The following is a 21,298-nucleotide window of genomic DNA, read 5'->3' as shown; positions in this document are numbered from 1 at the left end:
TTTTATGCACAAGTATGGATCGCTTGAAATTTTTAGCACTCAAGGCATGGAGAAGTCCCATTATCGAGCAAGGGGAGTGTACTTCAAAAATACTCGACATGGTGGTGGAATGGTGCAATCCAATTATTTGGAGGAGATGTTCAATTGGTTTTTTCGCACAACATTTGCCCATAAGCTCACAATGGAGCGTGCGCGACAATCCAAGATTTCTATTGAAGTGCGGAAATGGATTCGTCAAGAGCATAGCAACAAGTGGCAAATGTTGCAAGGTCCCACCAAGCATGCTCCATGGCGGCGATGCAGAGTGCGACAAGGATCAAAGTGGATACTGCACGAGTCACTAAACGTGAACGAAGGGTCTAACTCTTAGCGACATGTTTATTTAAAAAATAATACTTATAAAAAAAAAAAGTGTGAACAGGGCCCTTTTTAAATGGGCCCTTATAAATATTGCACGCTCTCATAAACCACTCATTTCTTAAGAACAGGTGAGCTCCTACCAACGAAATGGCGTGCACCAAACAAATCGCGAAAGAGCATCCGCCTGCCAACAAAAACACCCTCCAAGGATGTGAGAAGCCGTCATGGCTTAAAGGCACAAGAAAACGGCCACGAACGCCTGGCCGTTCCAGGAACTCATCTGGTAGTGGGCATGGTGGTAGGGCACGAGAGTCATCGAGGACTGTTGAATCTCCACCTCCTCAAGATATAACACCTAGAAGGAGAATGAAGCAACGTGCCCAGCGCTGGAGAGAAGAAGAGGGCCAACAAACAACAGAGTCCAATAGGGAGCAGCCGTCAGGCCACCAATCACAAGCAGGACCATCCACGACTCGGGTGGTCCATACAAACACTGAATCAGAGAGTGAGCCACCATGGCAACGAGAAAAAATAACGCGCACACACCGGGTGGTCGTTGGGGGGAAGACATTGCCTGGAGGCCAGGGAGCTCTCCCCACACGACAAGATCGGCAGCCAAGGGAAGAGGAAGAATCAGAAGAGGCTGCAGAACCAGCCCCTAAGCATGTAAACAGGTGCAAGTCTAAGTTTTTCCAAGAAGCCTAAACGCCGCCCGCCAGCAAATGTGCAAGTGTCCCCAAGACAACCGCAGCGGCGCCGAAAAATAGCAAGGGCATTTGTAGAAATCCGCCACTACCAGAAGACGACAGAGCTTTTGATTCGACGTGCCCCCTTTGCTCGCACTATGAAGGAGGTGCTTCAAAGCTATGGAAATTAGTATAGAATGCAAGCAATAGCGCTAGAAGCTATTCAAGAAGCTGCAGAGGCCCACATCATTTCGGTGTTGGAAGATACCAACCTATGCGCCATACATGCAAAGCGAGTGACAATACAGCCAAAAGATATGCAGCTTGCACATCGATTGCCACGAGACTTCGAGCATTAGCCGAAGTTACCCCTCTTTTTGTATTGCACACCCTTATCTTTGTAATGATTTGACTTTCCAATGACAATATGCTCAACAATTGTTCTACTGTGTCTATTATCTTTGTAATGAAATGACTTTGTAATTTCAAGTTCTGTATGTAATTTCAATCAATTTCAGTAAATTTGTGCTTTTTAAGTACCCTTGGGGGTAGATAAGCCTATAAGGGGCAAAAAAAAGCCTGGCCACAAGGGCGCGCAAATGGCCCATCCAACAGTTTTGGATGGGCCATTTGCGCGCCCTTGTGGCCAGGCTTTTTTTTGCCCCTTGTAGGCTTATCTACCCCCAAGGGTACTTAAAAAGCACAAATTTACTAAAACCTATTGGTTTTGCAACATTATTTTACATGGATCCTTGTGCCACCCTTTTTTGGCCATTTCAAGCTTTGAATTCCCTATAGAATATCAAAAAAAATAACATATTGTGAAACCAAGTGTCTATGCAACATTAATTTGGAGATTTCAAATGTCCAATGTAATTGGACTTTTTGGTGCAGGGGTGTACTAGGTAGAGCTAAAGCAGGTGATAGTGTGCTGGAAACTTCATTTCATAATTGATTTCACCTTTTCTAGTGTCCTTGAGTGTGAACATATGCTGGAATTGCCATAGAAAGGGTGCATCTAAATTAATGATGCAAAACCAATTCATTTCAATAAATTTGTGCTTTGTAAGTATCATAGGGGGTAGATAAGCCTACCAGGGGCAAAATAAAGCCTGGCCACAAGGGCGCGCAAATGGCCCATCCAAAACTGATGGATGGGCCATTTGCGCGCCGTTGTGGCCAGGCTTTTTTTGGCCATTGGTAGGCTTATCTACCCCCTAGGGAACATAAAATACCTAAATTTACTGAAATTGATTGAAATTACATACAGAACTTGAAATTACAAAGTCACTAATCAAAACAATTTTCATATCACCAATTGAAACAATTTTCAAGATTGACAAATCACATTCAAAAGAATTTTCAAGATAGAGAGACAATTTCAAATATTTTTTATTACTTCCAAAACGGTGATTTTACATCATGTATCTGAGGAGTTCATAATTTTTTGACCATTTCCTGGTGCCTATTTTGCGCGTAAGGCAACTCCCCAGTCAAAAGGGACTGCGCTATGGCCTTCACTTGAGCCAATGGAAGCATGTATCCCTATCTGGGCAAGCCCTTTACCACGAAAGCCAGTACCAAACGCTGTGCATACAAGGGATCTACGCACTAGGAACACTTGATGCGCAGTTTGAGGAATGGTGCTCAAACACAAAAACTTGCTCAAAGCTTTTAACGACCAAGTCATAAAATGGGCTTGGGGAGTAAATTCATTATGGATAATGGCCACATCGCCAAGGGGGAGTTGTCCTAGGTAATGCGCAAGGGAAGCTTGAGGTCCAAAGCTCATCCGCTTGCCACCCGTCCTTGCAGCAAAATCATCAACCTCCACGACATCCTGTCATAAACCGATGAAGGTTGAGAAAAAAGACAATGAAGGATAAAATAGTAACATGAAATTTAGGATACAGTTTACCTCCTGCTCCTTGTCGTCCTCCTCCCTGTTGCCCTTTGCATCCAAGTCAATGCTCCCATGCACCACAGATACGACCTTTGGATCATCAGATGGAAGGTTGCATAATGGCATAGGCATCCTAGCAGCCTCAACCTTGGCTTGCATGGCTTGGAATTCTTCATCAGCCACGTGCAACTGCTCTGCTGCCAGGACCTCCACACATACAACTGCAATAGTGTCAGCAACAGAGTCCCCATCTGGCAAGAGCTTTCTTTCTAGGGCATCTGGCATATTGTCTAAGGGACATTTGGTGCTGTTGCATAACACGCTCAAGCATTCATCCATGCGCAGGCCAAATGCTTTCTCCAAATCATGCAGGAACACATACTCCTCCCCATCCACTAACACTGAGGAGAAGTGGCTGATTTCTACAATCCGTCAGTGGTAGTGGCACTGGAGTGTCACTAGGGCCAGCCGCAACTATGGATTTCTCAACCACTTCCTCAAGACCCCTAGGGTACTCGAGCCAGTGTGCCTTTCCTTCCGCTGCAGGGTTCATGGGGATAACCTGCTTCTCCTTGGTGTCCTTAATAAAGGACCCAACCTAAAGGTGTGGTAAGCGAAGCTCCTCCAAATAAGGTTCCTTGCTCACCAAGAAGATAAATGTTGCAAGTTGAGAAAGGTACTCCACCCCCAACTTGCGCTTCTTGAGCGCTGACACCCCTGGGGCTGGCTCGTCCAAGTAATGGCCTGCATCGGTTGCAATTTCTTGGAATCGTTGCAACCGCTTGGAGAATGGGCGATCACCTTTGTGTATATAGCGCAAAAGATCGCAAGGCACCCATATCCCTACATGTGGGGGGATAGATACGGAATATTTTATGATGTGCTCCTCCATGAACGCAAAAATCTCGGCAAATGCATTCATTTGATGGGCAACTGTGGCATCAAGGTCAGGGAGACGAGTAAAAAAGGTGTGGAGGTCCAACTTCCCTTTGTATTTGGTGTCCTCGAGGAAGAGGATGAAGCGTGACAAAGGGGTGGATGTGGCTGCGGATGCAGAGGCTGTGGAAGCATCCATGTCTAGCCTGGGGTGTAGATAGAGAGTGGAGGAGCTCAAGAGTTGCAAAAGTGAAAATAGTGAATGAGTTAGGTGGCCCCCCTTTTATAATGGACCCTTTTTTTAAGACATTAAAAAAAAAGGCACTTTCCCAAAAAATGATTTCTCATCCCAATGCAAAAAAATTATATTCAAAGGCATGATTTGTCGAAGCAAATCATGTTGATTACAGCGGGGATCAGTTTGAAAATTGCAAGAGTGACAAAGTTATAAAATCGATAGCATAGTTCCATCCATCCCCCAGTCCTCCTCGACCTTCAATTTGTCTTCCATTCTCTTCCCAATCTGCAGACATTCATTACAATAAGCATCCAATGATTGACAAACCATGATGTATTGAAAATGTGGTGGAAGGATTCTCACCTTGTGACCTTGTAAACGAAATTGTGCTTGTTGAAGGGCCTCAAAACCCATAATAACCAAATGTTCTCGAACATTACTGAGAGTCCAATGCTTGTTCACTTGGACTGCCTCCAAAGCATCGTTGGGCATCTTCACTGCAATGTCAAAGCTTGCAATAGCGCCATCCACACTCTGTAAGGGAGTCCACACTCCAATCTTGCACGTTCAACGATCATAGTGAAATCGTATGTACAAGGAGGTGCGGGATTTCAAATAGCACATTCCAATACTTGAAGCTCCAACCTTACAACGGTACCGGTCCCCGTTGTGCATTCCCTCCACAAAACCCCAGTCCTCTTCTAAAAGCCTTCCTAATTCCTCGTAATGCGCATCTTTACATACAAGCATTGTGGTAGTCTCCACAAATCCAATCTCTTTAAAAATGTGCACAAAACAATGAATAGACAAACACCAACTCAAGCCCACAGACCTAGAAGCTTTAGAGTATTTCAAAGAGTTTTGGACATCCATTATCATCTTTTGTTTGAAAGATGCTACCGACCACAAATCTGGCACCGGCCACTCCATACTTAATAAAGAAGTTACTTTGATGGGTTCAAGGGCGTTCCAAACGCTTGTGTAGAAGTAGGGACAATATAGGAGTGAGAATAGAAGAAAATCCTTCTTTGAACCAGTTTGTTTGGGCAAAGATGTGGGAACATTATTGCTCCAATATCCGCATGTATAGCATTGAATGTGTCGGAGAGACTATGTAGTGGCTGCTCCTCCACCAACGTGGATGGAAATATGACTATAAATGCATGACAAATCTTAAGTATGAATCCATAATAACATTACACTGTGATTTCACACCTAGCTTTGTATTTTCAAAACATGTACTTACAATGTGTTGGAAATCGAGGTGGTTGTTGCAAATGCATGGTTGACATTGAGAAAACATGTTGCACAATGGCTACGGTCCCCTTGTCTTTGCGGTTCTTGAAGCCAAGGAGCTTTCCTTTCCACTGAAGATCCAATTTGCATGATTCCGCACACGATGAGGGCCAATAGCAGATGGTTGCATGTATACCCAAGCACCTTTGGTGAACTCTTGTGGCACCCACTCATCATCTACACCTCTAGTGTTGTGGCATGCAAGTGTTGTGACCTCATCCTTTGGCCGCCTTTGCGAAGTAGAGTTGGCCATGGTTGAGCAAAGAAAACTAGGAGGAGGAGGAGGACCTTGCTTGTTCCTACAATGTACAGAGGATAAAGTGATATGAGAAGGTGGATAACCCTTGTGGCAATGGGAGGAGAAGGTGGATAACCCTTGCTTGGTGTGGCAATGGGAGGAGAAGGTGGATAACCTTTGCTTGGTGTGGCAATGGAAGGTGGTAGGGGAGGAGAGAGGAGCTTCCTTGCTGCAGCAATGGAGATGGTGAAGAGAGAGAGAGTGTTGGAGTAGAGGATGAGTGTGATGGTTGCAACCAAGGAGAGGTTGGAAAAGGGGTTCTAGAGAGAGAAAATCACTTTTTGCCTAAGAACTACTTTTGGGGGAGCTCTGGATAGCAAAAAGAGATTTTTCAAAAGTTTTTGAAAATTTTTGAATTTTAGGGTTTTTGGGTGTACGTTTTGACTTTTTGAGGTCAAAAAATGTTTTTTTGACCATAAAATAGTTTTAGGGGGGTTTTAAGACGATGAAATTTGAGTTTTGAAAATTTTGAAAAATTTCAAATTTTTGGGATTTTTTCATAACCGGATCAAAAAGGAGGGAACTTGGAGGTTCCATATGGCCCACCCACCCCCCCCCCCCCCCCCCCCCCCCCCCCAACCCCACCTTCTCACTAGGTAAGAGCCCATTTAAGAAGTGTAAGACTACTTTTTCCCCCTACATTTTTGAGGGCATAGAGTGTGTCCACCACCCTCTTCTCATTGGTTGGCCTATAATTAACCTTAATCCCAAAGGGCCCCTAGAGGGTTCGTATTTTTCCTAATGATCCAAGATAACACTTGAAAGAGGTTCCCATTGCTTCCGAACCTTGTAGTCCATCTGAATGAGCGGAACTTCATCATCTTGGATGGCCTTCAGGTCAATTGTTCAAGCCTGTGCTTCAGCTTTCCTGCGCTGTTTGAGTGAAGTTTTCCACTTCAGGCAAGGTTTTTCTGATATCTTCCAGCTCCACGGTCAACTTCTGAATTCTATCACAGATTTTAACTTGGATTTCTTCTTTCTCTTGGTCAGACTGGTTGTCAGAGCTCGAAGAACTGGTTGTATCTTCACACTGCCATTCCTCCCTTGCAGTGCTTCCAATCCTTCCATCAATTCTCAGTTCACCAGCCATTCCTTGTACCGCAGCCAGCATAGTCTCAGGTATGCTCGGTATTGACTGATCTTCCTCAATTGATTGGGTTGGTATCTTCTGAATGACTCGGGCTTCAAAACTTTTTGGCTGCTCTAGCAGCTTCTTGGCTAAATCCTCCGTGATTTTAGCCGCTAGTTCTCTCTGCTCTTTCCATTCATCTACTACCACCTTCTCTTTACCTTTGGCCTTCCAAATCTCTCTTTGTTGAGCCCATTTGTTGCTATCAATAGTGACTGGTTTTTCTGAAATATCTGGAATTTCTTCAATTACCACACCTTTGCTTCTTGTGACTACACGTATTGGGACTGGCTCTGGTGCCTTAGCCTCAATAGCAGTAGGTGTAGGTGTGTCTAGGCATTGAGCCGCGAAATGGCCATACTTCCCACAAGTGTAGCAATTCATACTCCGACTCTGGAAGTTGCCACTCCCTCTGCCTCAGCCCATACCTGTTTGGAATCGACCGCATCCCTGACCAGTACCACTGGTACCTGGTCTCTCCTCTTAAGATACTTTGGCGGGTTCTACTTTCACTGGTTCACTATAGGCTACCACTACCAAGTCTTTGCCCTTCTTAAAGTGATGAATCCTGATACCACAATTGTTCCATAAATGACCAAAAGCCTTACAGTAAGTACACTGTGGGAACTCGTTGGAGATATGGTCCTTGGATTTGCATTTCGAACACCAAGTCTCCATTTTTCGAACTAGCTGTCTGGTGTGGCTAATCTCGGCAATTTGCCTAGCCATTTCTTCAATCTTATCGGTCCAGGATCCCTTCTTTGACTTATCCTTGGACCGTTCATTAGAGCTGCTTTTAGAGCTGTTGAACACTTCACTGGAATCAGAACTCTCAGTAGCAAAGCTACTACTACTGGATCTTCTCTTTTTATGGCTCTTTTCCTTCTTGTCCTGTTAGACGATGGTGCAAGTAGTGACTAATAATCTCCATTGAGAGATCTTGTTGCAAGACTCTCCCCACCTACCATACAAGAAAATGAGGCAACTATGCATGAACATTTATGAATTTTAGTGCAAAAACAAGCACATTGAATAATAAACAATGACACACAAACCTTTTGAGCACTCTCATGATCAAATGAAGGATTACTTCCAGCTTTGTGAAATGCCAAAACATAGAATACATTCATCTATCATAGCCATGGAAACAACACATAAACAAGGAAATTTTATCAAACTTCTTTTTAAAGAATTGTTCATGTTTTTTGAAGGATGCTTTATTACCTTTTGTGTATGCCCATTCTTTATTCGTGATGAAAATGGCTCAGAGCTCTCCAGGATCCACCTAAAACTCAGCTCTAGGCATGTGCGTGTGGCCAAGCGCTCCACAATGCTAAGAGCGGTGCTATGACAAAGAACAAGCACCCAAACCCATGTCATCCATCATTATAGATGCAACCACCAATGAAAACTTCACACAGTCATCTGTTAGCTCATTCCATGTAGGAATGCCATCAAAAACATGAACAAGCCCACCTACAAGCAAAATTATTGTATTTGAGTGTTAAGAATATGAGCGAAGTATATGCATGGTGTATACAAGATAGCATTGAAAAATCTCTTACCAGTAGGAAGATCAATAACAGTAAGATCAACACTCCATGCACTAGGTTTTCCATTTCTTATCTTCTCATGTTCACCAAGCCAACAAAAAACTCTCGCATCACCACAAAACCATCCTTGAAGTTTCTTGCAGTGAACTCCTTTCCAAGCTCAATGTAATTATAAATCCAAACCTTTGACTGTTTTATGTCTCCTTTCTTTTGAATGGAATGGAAACTAGCCAAAGGTGCATGAGTCAAAACTCCCTTTCCAACCTTCTTTTGGGTATGAGACCTTCCTAAGTTTCGTGTATCTAACAACAACCAAAAAAATTACACATTTTTCTTCAAATCAATTCATGCTATAATGATTAGCATAAGACATAACAAAAGAGAGAATAGCAAGAACATATTGTTCCCACCAACAATTTAACTTACTTACCCTTGATTGACATTCCACCCTTGCTTGATGGTGGATGGCCTCCACGATTCTTTCCTTGCTCTTGTCTTTTTTATCTTGTTTTTCTTTGAGAGCTTTCAACTCCTTATCCATCTTCTTCCTTTGCTCAACAATCATCTCTCCTGATGAACCCGAGTCAGACTTACATTCACCCTTCAAATTACGAAGATAATTCTCCTTCTCCTCTTCTAGACATTCACCTTTCTTCATATCAATCCACCAAGGGTAGTGCTTATGCTCCCAATCCATGAGAAGAAAGGCTCCATCAAAATCATTGTTCACTCTGAAGATAGTGGATGTGTACATACTATATGTGGGAGGACACATAATTGTCCATGCTTTACATATGTCAGGCATGCAAGTGATCTTCTTACTTCTTATGAGATACATCAAGAACCTACAACAATATGATTACATAAACCTTAAATAAAACAAACTTATATAATACAACAATAGTCACTTAGCAAAGTGCATAACATAGGAATTACCTATAGAGTAAACGACGGGAAGAATTTTTCAAGTCCACATGCTTTGATGGTGGAGTAGCCAGATTCATCTCCTTTTAAAATTCTTAAAAAAGTACTCCTCTATATCTACTAACAATGTCTTCAAAATATGACTCCAAGTGAGCATCTAAAGACAAAACCACCTTGTGAACTCGATGTGTGGAATCTACAACCTATTGTAAAAGCCTTCTTGCATCCTCCAAGACTTGATCCATCCATACTTCCTTGGCCAACCAAGGGATATAGAAATGATATCCCAAAGAAATTCCAAAACTTTGGTGAAAGTTCTCATCTACTCCCAACAGCTTTAGCATTCTTATCTTTAGCTCTTGAAAACATGTAGCACAAGATATAGAGTAGAGTTTCTCTATTGTAATCTTGAATTTTTCATCCTCAAAAGGAAGAATCCATAAAATTAGAAACCATTCTTCTCCATTAGCAAGATTCACCACAAATAGATTCTACAATAACCAAACAAAATAAACAAAAAAAATTCTTTTTATTATACTCTTAATAGAGTGTAGTACTCACCCAAGTCATGCATCTATTGTAAGCTTTAACAACATTCCTCTTTGCTTGAATCTCAACCCTCACACGCTCATCTTGTGACAAAGTAAGAGGTATCTTATTTAATGCTACCTGTAAATCAGATCTCCCTTTATTCTGCACACACCGTTTCAATTAGATGTATCAAGAACCAAAAAGATTATTATAATCTTACAAAATCTTAACAATTTAAGTACATACCCCATAAACCATGGGACCAAGGATAGACTGAGTAAGAGGATACCAAACCCTCTTTCCTGATTGTGTTTCTAGAGCCCTTGCTTTCTCCATTGACACTCGTTCACCCTCAGTAAAATTTTCAGTGATTTGAGGCCCATCTAATGAACAAATGGTACTTGTATGATACAAGTAGTCTTTGAGTTTGGTCTTAATGATTGCTTCTTCATTCATTCTACATAAACAATAAACCATAAAAAATTTACCTCAAGACATATCATTAAAACAAAGGCAAAGTGTACAAATGAAAATAAGATTTACATGTTCAATCTTTGAAGAGCAGCAATTAATCTTAACTCCTCTTGTTGGATAGGGACAATAAATTGTGCCAAAACCCTCACATGTTTCTTCTTGTCATTACGTGAGACCTTGCTTATGCTCTCCATCCAAGAGGCCGCTCGATGATTCCCTTCCCAGACAAAGAACATCTTTCCCTTCAACATGGACCATTGATCGTTTCTTTCAAGCTCATCCTCAAACTCTTTGTTAACCATATGCCAATACTTGTCCCAAGTTTTTGTAATGTCCTCATTAACATCTCTAGTTGAACCATTTGGAAGATTTATGGATAAGATGGACATACCTTCATCTTAAGGTACCCTTCTTCTTCAAAAACCTTCTTAAGTAGAGAAAGGTCCTTCTAATCTCTTGTACTCTCTCATTTATCAAACACCTACAAAGAGGAATCATAGGGGGTATGCATCCTTTATTCAGTGTTAAATTGTCTATAAACTCGGAGCCTTGAGGCCTGATAATAGCTTGTGGGATGACCGCATCAACCTTTTTGTCAGTTGTCACCTTCTCATTGTCCTTGATACCCCCATCTACATCCTTATCATTGGTGGCCTCTTTATCTCCTTGATCATCTTGAATATCTTCTACTTGTTGATTAGCCTAAGCATTTTCAGCTTTATCCAACTGATTTCTCACTACCCTCACTACTAGCAATAGATTTACTCTTCTTGAATATGACTTTGGGTGAACCTTTTGTCCTCTTTCCAAAGATAGAAGCCTTTCATAAAGAACAAATAAACAATACCAACAAAAATATTAAACATACATTTAAAAATTCTTCAAAACAAGATGCTTATTTATGGGCCAAATTTAAAATTCAAAACTTAAGAACATGTATTTCAGTCACTCTTCCATACAGCATTATACATTCTCGGGGTTTCGCCGGTGAAACCCCTAGCATGGAGCTGTGTTGAAACAAAGTTTGCTCATCTTATGGCTTGACTTCCTGATGGTAGATTAGTTTCTAGAGTTTTGTGCTATGCCTTGCTTTCTGGTGCTGTACAAATACCAATTTCTATGAGGAAAAGGCAGCTACAGAAAGGAAAGCATGCTTCTAGAGTATTGAACAGTCCCCAAGAGGTATGTATGTCATATGTGGTATACTTTTGAAAGAATTTTGATGGGGTCTCAACGTAGAACTTTGTGTCATGCATTGGGCAGCTCATAACACAATTGAAGGTCAAAGGGGTAATAAGTGTGGCATCCATAGCTCCTTTTGATGGTGTGCAAAGCCAATACACAACATTGTGGGGGCAATAAATCTTTGTGATAGACCTTGTGAATTTTCAATTCTACTCTTATTGTGGGAGCATCAGTGCATCTCAGTATGTGAGCTTGTACAATACGGCAGTGGCAAAGTATGGGGGTGGGGAAAAGGTGCTGGCAAGCGTTAGCAGAGGTGGGGTCGGGCCGGAACCTTCTACGGTGCTCTCAGCTTGTCAACAGCTCAAGTCCAGCGGGAAGCTTCTTAGAATTTTCATCTTTAGTGTTGATGCATCCTCAACTAAGTTCCATACAAGGAACAAGCCTAATCCCTCTTGACTAGCTAGTCCCATACATATGCTTACAAATCCTTCATGTTGGTCTCTAATGGCCTCCTCTGAAATGGAGCTATGTTGAAACGACATTTGCTCATCTTATGGCTTGACTGACATGGATGACAATGAATAATCTGTTGTCTATGCCTCTGTAATCAAGTAGTTATTTAGTATCGACAACTCTGTGATGATGAATAATCTGTTGTCTACGCCCTACGCCTCCAGATGATGTTGTGTCTAGGACTGTAGTTAATGGCAGATATGCCAACAAGGGGGCTCTAGAGATGATCTCCCCAAATGGTCACCATTACATCTTCATTGCAAAGGATGTTACCCCCCCACACAATCATTCTTTATCCTCACAATTCTACGTCCTCGCAGGGATTTCGCCGGCAAAACCCCTAGAATGGCACACTCCAATCTTGCTCAATCGTCATCCCAAGAGCTCACGTGCTGGATCTCAACCACCTGGCTCAGTCATCCCAAGAGCTCACTTACTGGATTCGGCATTATCCCAAGAGCTCTCAGCCACCTGCTCATTTCAACCTACAAAGTGTGGCAACCGAATCTATGTTGATAGGAGTTTCGCCGCTGAAACCCCTCCAGTACCTGGTCACGTGTTTTTATCTTATGGAAAATCAGGGGAAACTTGATTTTTGCATCATGGAACTCCTACCTGCATTTGCTACTTTGGTGCTCGAGCAGGCCGTGATGCATACACCTATGTACAAGGCAGCTTATGTAAATGTGCTCCTAATGTGGGTGTGCTGGTATTACCAGTATGCGCTCCTAATGTGGGTGAAGGTAAAGATTTGATGAGTCTATAGGAAGCTGAGAAATAGAGGAGTTTCACTGCCGAAACCCCTCCAGGACCTGGTCACGTTTTTGCTAATAAACAACCTATGCTGATAAGAAGCTGAGAGAGAGGAGTACCTGATCAAGTTTTTGCTGGTTGCACCATTTTATTGTGTGCTCTAGGGATCACAGAGGAGGATACAGAGCTGCGTTTTCAAGCGGTCCACACAATCAAAGAGGGCCATGCAAGCGTTCGGAGCAGAAATACTAGGGGGCCACGCAAGCATTTCATGTCACTAGGAATGAGCATCTGAGAGTTATAGGGGATATTGATGCATTCTCTTGAAATGACCACAGCGTGTAGGATGAATCTATTTCAAATTTATATAGTGTGGAAACTATAAAAATAATAAATAATAAAAATGATAATAGATGCATGATTCATATCTAAAGTAAGATACTTCGCAGTGAATACCATCAATCATCACTTTAAAACAGAATATCTTGTGCTTTATTGCTCACTCTCATACCATCATATAAACGAGTCTTGTTTTCTGTTTAACACTATCTTTTGCCACTTTCGCCTTCTATTTTCTGCAAATATGAATACTACAATTGTACAAGATGAGAGAAGCACTAAACAGATAGAGCTTGCAACTCAAAACAGTGTTGTGGAGATCTCATACCATGAGTTGAGTGCACATTATAGATTAGTAGAGCATACAATAAGTTTGCATTAAATATTTGGTGAGCAGAATGAAGGTCTTTCTTTTGAGGTGCCAAATTTTCACAGAGGAGAGAATATTGTGTTTCAATTGGATATTCAATTTGGAAGGACATTTGTTTTGCATGGCAGACACCTATCAAGACAAGCTCCTATTATAGAAATTGAGGAAGAGTGTTCAATACAGCAAGCAGTGGAGGAGAAAGGTAAGCCAAAAGCAACACAGAATGCTAGCTTGGAAACTGCCACTGCACATAGCATAGTTGAGATGCTTAGAAATCTGCCACAAAAGAACTCTTTAAGAGAAAAATTTGATCTAGTTTGCGAGATAAGAAATATTGATGAGCTACCACAAAGAAATGATGGAAACATCATGTTTGAGCTTCCATATGCAGACCCTACCAACAGCACAACAGGAGAAAATGACAAATTTGATGGACATGTTTGGACAAATGCAATAATAACAAGCAATATTATTGGATTTGGTGGGATTGTTAGATTCAAAAAATGTGGTGGATACTTGATGTGCCTAATCAATATAGGAGTGCAAAGATCAAAAGAAATGAACTAAAAGTTTTGAACAGGGAAATTGTTAAAAGTCTATCCCTCAGGATTCTTTGCTTGCCCTCAGAGATCCTAGTAAGAGAATAACGAGAGGGATTCTTCACAAGGGTTGTCACTTACACCTAGTTGCTGAGGGTGTTGCAAAACAAGCAATGGTGGATGTTAAATTCAAAGTGAAGGACATGATATCTAACGATTTTGTGAGTAGGCCAAGGTCTCTCCAACAAAAATTGGCAAAGGAAATAGTACTGCAATCAGCACTTTTTAAAGACCACTCTGCTAAGGCAATGCTTTCTGACAAGGACTTAGGTGAGGTCCTTGCTAAACTTGCACCTACACTTGACAAAAGAAGATTGTCATGATGGAGGAAATAAGCATAAGAGGAGGTCGGCCAACCCACTACTGGCTATGATTTCGTTTTTAGTTTGAAGAAGTGCTTGCTTTTTGACTTTTTTCAAAGCATGGCATTTCCTGGTCAGTTAGAGTTCTCGGGCTTTGATAGATATCACATTTTTAAAATGTCAACCCAAGGATCTGGCAATGGTGTTGATTTAGTTAATGAAATGCATCCTGGTGGTAAACTGGAAAGTTTTTGGGTTTTCTTTGATTTTTTTAAAAGAATGCAAGAATGGACAACTATGGCATGCCATGTATATAGCCCTTATGTTCAAAAAATGCAAACCATAGCTATTGGAGATTTTAAAGTGGAAGATACTGAAGCTCAAACTCTTTTTTGGCTGCTATTGAATCGAGTGATGCAGAAGGAGTGTTACAAAAAGGCTGAATTCAAAGGATTTATGGCTAATGAGGCTCAGGCAAATTAGCAAGCTGTGGGGATAGTTTTTAATGGGGCCCTAATAATGTTATGGTTGGATAGGAAAGATCGTGCTCATTTCATTGGGAACAGAGTATACAACAAGATTCAAGAAAATGTATCCTTCCCCACAATCAAGAAGAGTTTAAACAAAGGTGTAGAGCATGGAGGATTGCACCTTCTGAAGAGGCTACAGAAATAGAATTGGACAATCTACGTATGTGGTTGAGAAAAGGACATTTAGACAAGATAAGATTTCAATTCTTGAGACATGGCTTGTCTGGTGGCATGCCAGAGTTGCACATTGGGGTGATTACATGGTCAAGGTGAGTCATTGTTAAATATTTAGAGTAGATCAAATAATTGCAAGTTTAAATGTTCTGAATTTATTTCAAGCTTTGGAGGGGAGTGATAGGCAACTAGTACCAAAGGAAAACTTAGCGGAGTCCGTGTTGCATGGGATCTGGTTAGCTTTTTCCAATGATGGGGTTAAATGTATTTCTCTATACAATGCTTGCTATGGTGATCTTTGTACTATTCTATTGCAGCAATCAAAATATGACTCTTTTCTTAAGGGTGGACACCTTGGATGTGGCCCTAGAATTGAGAAAACTAAAAAAAGATGAGCTTCATCTAGTGCAACCCTCCCAAGACCTACAGAAGTGGTGGACCTAACTAATCGGGCAGCAATTGAGCTTAATGTTGCCAGTAGAAAATTTTTGGCATATGGTGATTCAAGGACAGTGAGGTGACGAGATGACAAGGCAGACACAATAATCCAGTTAGAGATAGAGATTCGCATCGGCCTAAATTTGAGTATGTTACACAACCTGCATGTTTCTCAACTTGACCTACCCATAGCTCAATTGGAATACAACACTATTGAGGTGGATGTTCACCAAACACAATGGGCTATTCAAAGAACAAATCCAGGGAGTGAAGTGCAATGCCAAGGGTACTTACAACATCAAAACAAAAAGTGCAATGAGCTAATTGATAAGAAGGGTAGAGGAGGATTATTAGGGGTGCTTGCCCCTTGTTTTGAGGGTCTCATTGAAATCCCTTCGGGTCTAAGAAAACAATTTTGTATGGTTTTGTGGCAACAACATTGATCATACATGGGAGCCAGTAAAAATTGTGAAGGAGAGACTAGCAAGCCATCCTACTATACAATTGCAAAAGGAACATCGTTGATTATACAGAAATAGAATCATTATGGGCTGCAGGATTTGACTTGCAGAATATTGAAACTACATCGCAACAAACTTAAAATTTGGTGCACAATGCAGATGGTGCTGATGTGCGCCCCTAAGCACCATGATGGTAGGGTGGTGGTGGTCACTAGGGTCATAGCAAAAGAGATGGAGGCAAGGATCAATAGAGCTGCAAAGTTGATTTGCATAATTCATGGCCAACGTGTGGTGATTCAAAATGATCATGTGGAATTTACTTTGACAACGAGTGCAAGCAAGCAAAATGAGGAGAGCTATTTGGTGGTAGTGTCCACTTTTCCTTCTTGCACTTGTGAGGGTTTCCAAAATCATTTACGAGAGGGTAAAAAATATATGCCTTGCAAGCATCTTTATTTTGTCTACACAAAAAAGCTTGGGTTAGATGTGTTTCATCAAATGTTTTTTCATCAAGCATCCTTGACTAAAAAGAGCTCCATCAAGCACTTAGACTTTTGTCATAGATTTTAGATTACCTTCTTGCATATTTTTGGAAATGTTTGGAAATGTTGTCTACATATAGCTGCTCGATCAAACTACCATTTGCGATTGTATCAAACTACCGTGTGCGATTGTTGTATTTGTACACATTATGTGATTGCTCATATACATGTTTCTATATGTTATGGGCCAATTTTGAGAAAATATTTTTAGCTTCTATATACAATCTTAAAAACCTTGCAAATGGACTATAATGTCTCAAGGTGTTTTCAACCGCCACCGCTGCCATTCCCACCCGAGCTCTGATACCAATTGATGGGGACTTATTTTAAGGTGCCGCGAGAAGCGTGTGTAAGTGCAAGTGCAAGTGCAAGAGCAGAGAGAGAGAGAGACCTACTTTGGGTGGAGTGCACAACAACGTTATCTTGTTTTGCAACTCCTTATTTTGTTGTATTAAAGAATAAGTGTATATATAGTTAATTTAGTAGATGGGTTAGTAGTAAGTGGGATGTCCGGCCAGTTGGCCTGAATCCCAACAAACTCCCACTTGAAGGCCAACGTAGCCCAAGTGACTTGGTATGTACAACCGCGAAGCAATCTAGTGTCTTCAACCTATACCCATCAACTCACTGCAATGTGTAAACCGCTCTAAAGCTAAGCCTTTCGTCAAAGCATCTGCTAGGTTGTTGTTAGTGTGTACCTTGACCAAATCAATGAGCCTTTTGGCGAAGAAATCTCTCACAAGATGATACCTGACTTCAATGTATTTCGATTTGGAGTGATACCTGACTTCAATGTGTTTCAATTTGGAGTGAAACACGGGATTCCTTGCCAATGCAAGAGCACTCTGACTGTCACAATATATCACTGGAGTCTCATCAATGCCAAGATTTTTGACCAAGCGAGATAACCATACAGCCTCTTTACTTGCATCCGACAATGCAACATACTCTGCTTCCGTAGTAAAAGACGACGTACAATCTTGAAGACATGACCTCCAAGATACTGCTGCTCCAGCAAATATGAAAACATAGCCAAATGTCGATCTCCTATTGTCAACACAACCCGCATAGTCTGCATCCGCATAACCCACGATGGATGCATCACTATTCTTGAAACGTAAACACCTGCCAACCGTACCTTTGACGTACCTAAGAATGTGCTTCACTGCTTCCCAATGCTTGCTGCCAGGATTTGCCATATATCAGCTCACCACTCCCACTGCAAAAGCAATGTCTGGTCTTGTGGCCATCATAGCATATATGAGACTGCCCACTGCCAAAGAATATGGTATCTTAGCCATTTTAGCTCGCTCAGCATCAGATTTGCGTGCATCTTCCTTGCTGAGTTTCGAGTATGCCTGCATTGGGGTACTCAATGCTTCCCCCCCCTGCATATTGAAATGCTGCAAAACTTTCTCAATGTTTGTTTCCTGAGATAGCTCAAGAATACAACATTTGCGATCTCTTTTGATTCGCATGCCAAGAAAGTGTGTAGCATCCCCCAAATCTTTCATTGCAAAAATATTGCTAAGTATTTTCGTCAAGTTGGCAATTTCTGCAATGGATTTCCCAGCTATAAGCATGTCATCAACATACAAAACTAGAATGATCATCGAGCCATCATCCCCGGGGCAGTCACTTATCAAAAGATCCATATATCACGTGCGTTCAAGAGCTTATTAATAATACCCCAATATACATACTATACTTACGAGCCTATTAAAAAAACCCCCACCCCCCTCTAATGTATACATAAAAGTATACATTTTTATACATTTTGGTCTTTTAATAATCCTCTCCGGTTAACTCAGGTGATATCATACACATTCTAAAAAGTGACCGCCCCGGGCCATCATCTAGCTTTCTTGTGTACAAGCAGTGATCCTCTTCGCTCCTTTTATATCCTTGAGACCTCATACATGCATCAAATTTATGATACCACTACCTTGAACCCTGCTTTAAGCCATAAAGTGCATTTTTGAGCTTACATACTAGCTCCTCATGAGATGCGTTCTCCTGAACAAATCCTTTAGGCTGCTACATGTAAACATCCTCATCGAGATCCTTGTGAAGAAATGCTGTCTTCACATCTATTTGGACAAGTTCCATGTCCTCAATCGCTACAAGACCAAGTACGGTTCTAAGCGTTGTCATCTTGACCATAGACAAGAAGATTTCATTAAAATCAACTCCCTTTTGCTATTTGAACCCTTTGGCTACAAGTCTAGCCTTGTACTTTGGATTTGGATCACCTGAGGTAAATTTCTTCTGGTAAACCCATTTGCAAGGTAAAGCTTCCGCATCATTTGGCAGTTCTACCAAGTCCCAAGTGTCATTAGCTAGAATCGAGTTATACTCAGATTCCATAGCCTGCTCCCACTTCACCACATCATCCGTCATCACAGCTTCTTGGTAGCAGCTTCGCTCACCGCAATCGGTCAACATGATGTAATCAAGACCTGGCTCAAAACACGCAGGTGGACGAGAGACTCTAGTAGACCGTCTCACTCCTTGACTATTGCTATCTACTCCCTTTGGAGCATTGCTGGTGGACGATACATCACTAGCCCGCTAAGTTAATTTCACTGTCTCCGAGGTAACATCCTTAAAAGCGACTCTCCAAATCTCTATTTCCTTGATAGGTTGTTTGTGCATCTTCGACTCATTCAAGATCATATATGAACTACAGGTGCCAAAGACAATATCCCATCTCTCCATCTGCAACATATCCAATGAAAATACATTTGTGTGACTTTGGATCTAACTTCTGTCAAAGTTGTTTAGGCACATGAGCATAAGCTTCACAACCAAAAACACGTAGATGGTCATAGTGGGGCTTACGTTTAGACCATAACTCTTCTGGAATCTCATAATTCAATGGCGTACTAGGCGAACGATTTATAATGTGCACTGCAGTCAAGACGGCTTCTGCCCAAAAGTCTTGTGTGAGATTTTCTCTAGAAAGCATGGCTATGACTCTTTCCTGAATTGTACAATTCATGCGCTCAGCAACTCCATTCTGAGTTGGTGCGTATGGTGCAGCAAACTTCCTTTTAATCCCCCTTTTAGCACAAAAATTGTCAAACTTCTTGGAGACATACTCTCCACCATTGTCAGTCCGCAACCTCTTGAGTTTCTTGCCAGACTGATTCTCAATGAGGGCTAAAAATTTCTCAAACACAAGAAGAACTTAAACCTTATGTTTCAAAGGATATGCCTACACCTTTCGAGTAGAGACATCTATGAATGTCACAAAATAGCTGCCCCCCCCTAGAGATTTGGTTCACATAGGACCACAAACATCACTATGTACTAAATCTAGAGGTTCAGCTCACTTTTGACCCAATGGTAAGTGCACGGACCTAGTCTATTTGCCATAGATACAGTGCTCACAAACAGGAAAGTCAACATAAGACAAGAGAGGTAAGTAGCCAAAACGAGTTAGAGTTCTCATTCCTTTTTGGCTAATATGACCTAGTCGGCAATGCCACAACTCAGTAGACGGCAGCTCGGCTATACATATGTAATCTGACACATGCATGGAATACAAGGTACCATGCTTCTGACATCTGAGTACAACAAGATTACCTTTGCGTACTATCCACAAACCATTGCCAAATGTGGTGTTGTAGCCCAAATCATCAAGCAGACCAACAGAAATCAAGCTTTTAGTCAACTTGGGCACATGTCTGACATTACATAAAGTAAAGTGCGTGCCATTCCTTAGATGCAATTTGACATTTCCGACACCCTCAATGTCTAGTTCATAAGCATCACCAAGTCTCACTTTGCCACAAGAGCGAGAATAAGTAGAGAACCACTCTCTATGTGGTGTCACATGGAAACTCGCACCAGAATCTACTATCCAATTATGTGCATACTATGCATCTTCTGTAACAAGAGCCTCGACAGGTAGATCTGTTGTGAAGACCAATACGTCAGAGGTAAGTGGCATAACAATCGCTGGAAGAATCTCTACAATAGGAGCATTTGAAGACTCTAGCACATTGATCTCCTCTAACTTTGCTTTGCCCTTGTTTGAATCATCATACTTAGAAGTTTCACTGGATTGTTTATCCTTCTTGCTTTGCTACCATTTCCTGCAATCCTTCTTCACATGCCCTTTTTTATGGCAATGATAGCACTCGACATTACGCATAGAACCCCGAGACTTACTGCGTGAGCCCCCACGTTCCTTGCTTTTGGCACGACTTTGAGTGCGACCCCTCTGTTTATCACTAGCAACATACGCATCACCATCCGTCTTGCCTTCGAGAGATTTCCTGCGAATCTCCTCGTTAAACAGACTCCCAAGGACGTCATTGTACACTAGATCGGTACCAAGTGCTGAGTTGCTAATCGTAGTACAGAATGTATCCCAAGACGAGGGTAAACTGTATAGCAAGAATATACATTTAATTTCCTCATCGAAAACCAAACCCTGAGTGGTCAACTAAGCGAAAATGATATTGAACTCATTAATCTGAGTAGAAATAGTACCCTCTTCCTTCAACGAAGGTCAAACAGCTTCTTCATCAAGAAAACCTTATTAGTGGCACTTTTATTCTCATAACTGGAACACAACTTATCCCATACATCTCTAGCAATCCTTTCTCCAACTTTAGTAAAGTACACAGATTCAGCAAAATGCAAACGGAGGGTAGATTAGGCCTTAGCCCACTCTGGGTGCTCCATGATAGGATCCAGCTGGCCTTTTTGTATAAGAATATCTTGAATCTGCTCTTTCCAGATAGCAAAATTTGTCCCATCAAATTTTCGGATATTGTATATATTATTTTCACCAGTAGATGACATGGCTGT

General features: G+C 41.5%; 1 pseudogene; it reads right to left on the bottom strand.

Moving 5' to 3' along the window:
* Window positions 1–9,466: 9,466 nt before the first annotated feature.
* On the bottom strand, window positions 9,467–10,177 carry LOC147431701 (uncharacterized; annotated as a pseudogene).
* Between the last annotated feature and the right edge of the window lie 11,121 nt (window positions 10,178–21,298).

The sequence above is a fragment of the Adiantum capillus-veneris genome, chromosome 21, assembly GCF_014529385.1.
Source record: "Adiantum capillus-veneris isolate H3 chromosome 21, ASM1452938v2, whole genome shotgun sequence".
Classification (NCBI taxonomy): Eukaryota; Viridiplantae; Streptophyta; class Polypodiopsida; order Polypodiales; family Pteridaceae; genus Adiantum; species Adiantum capillus-veneris.
The sequence above is the reverse complement of the archived record's forward strand: the minus strand, read 5'-3'. Positions and strand labels throughout refer to the sequence as shown.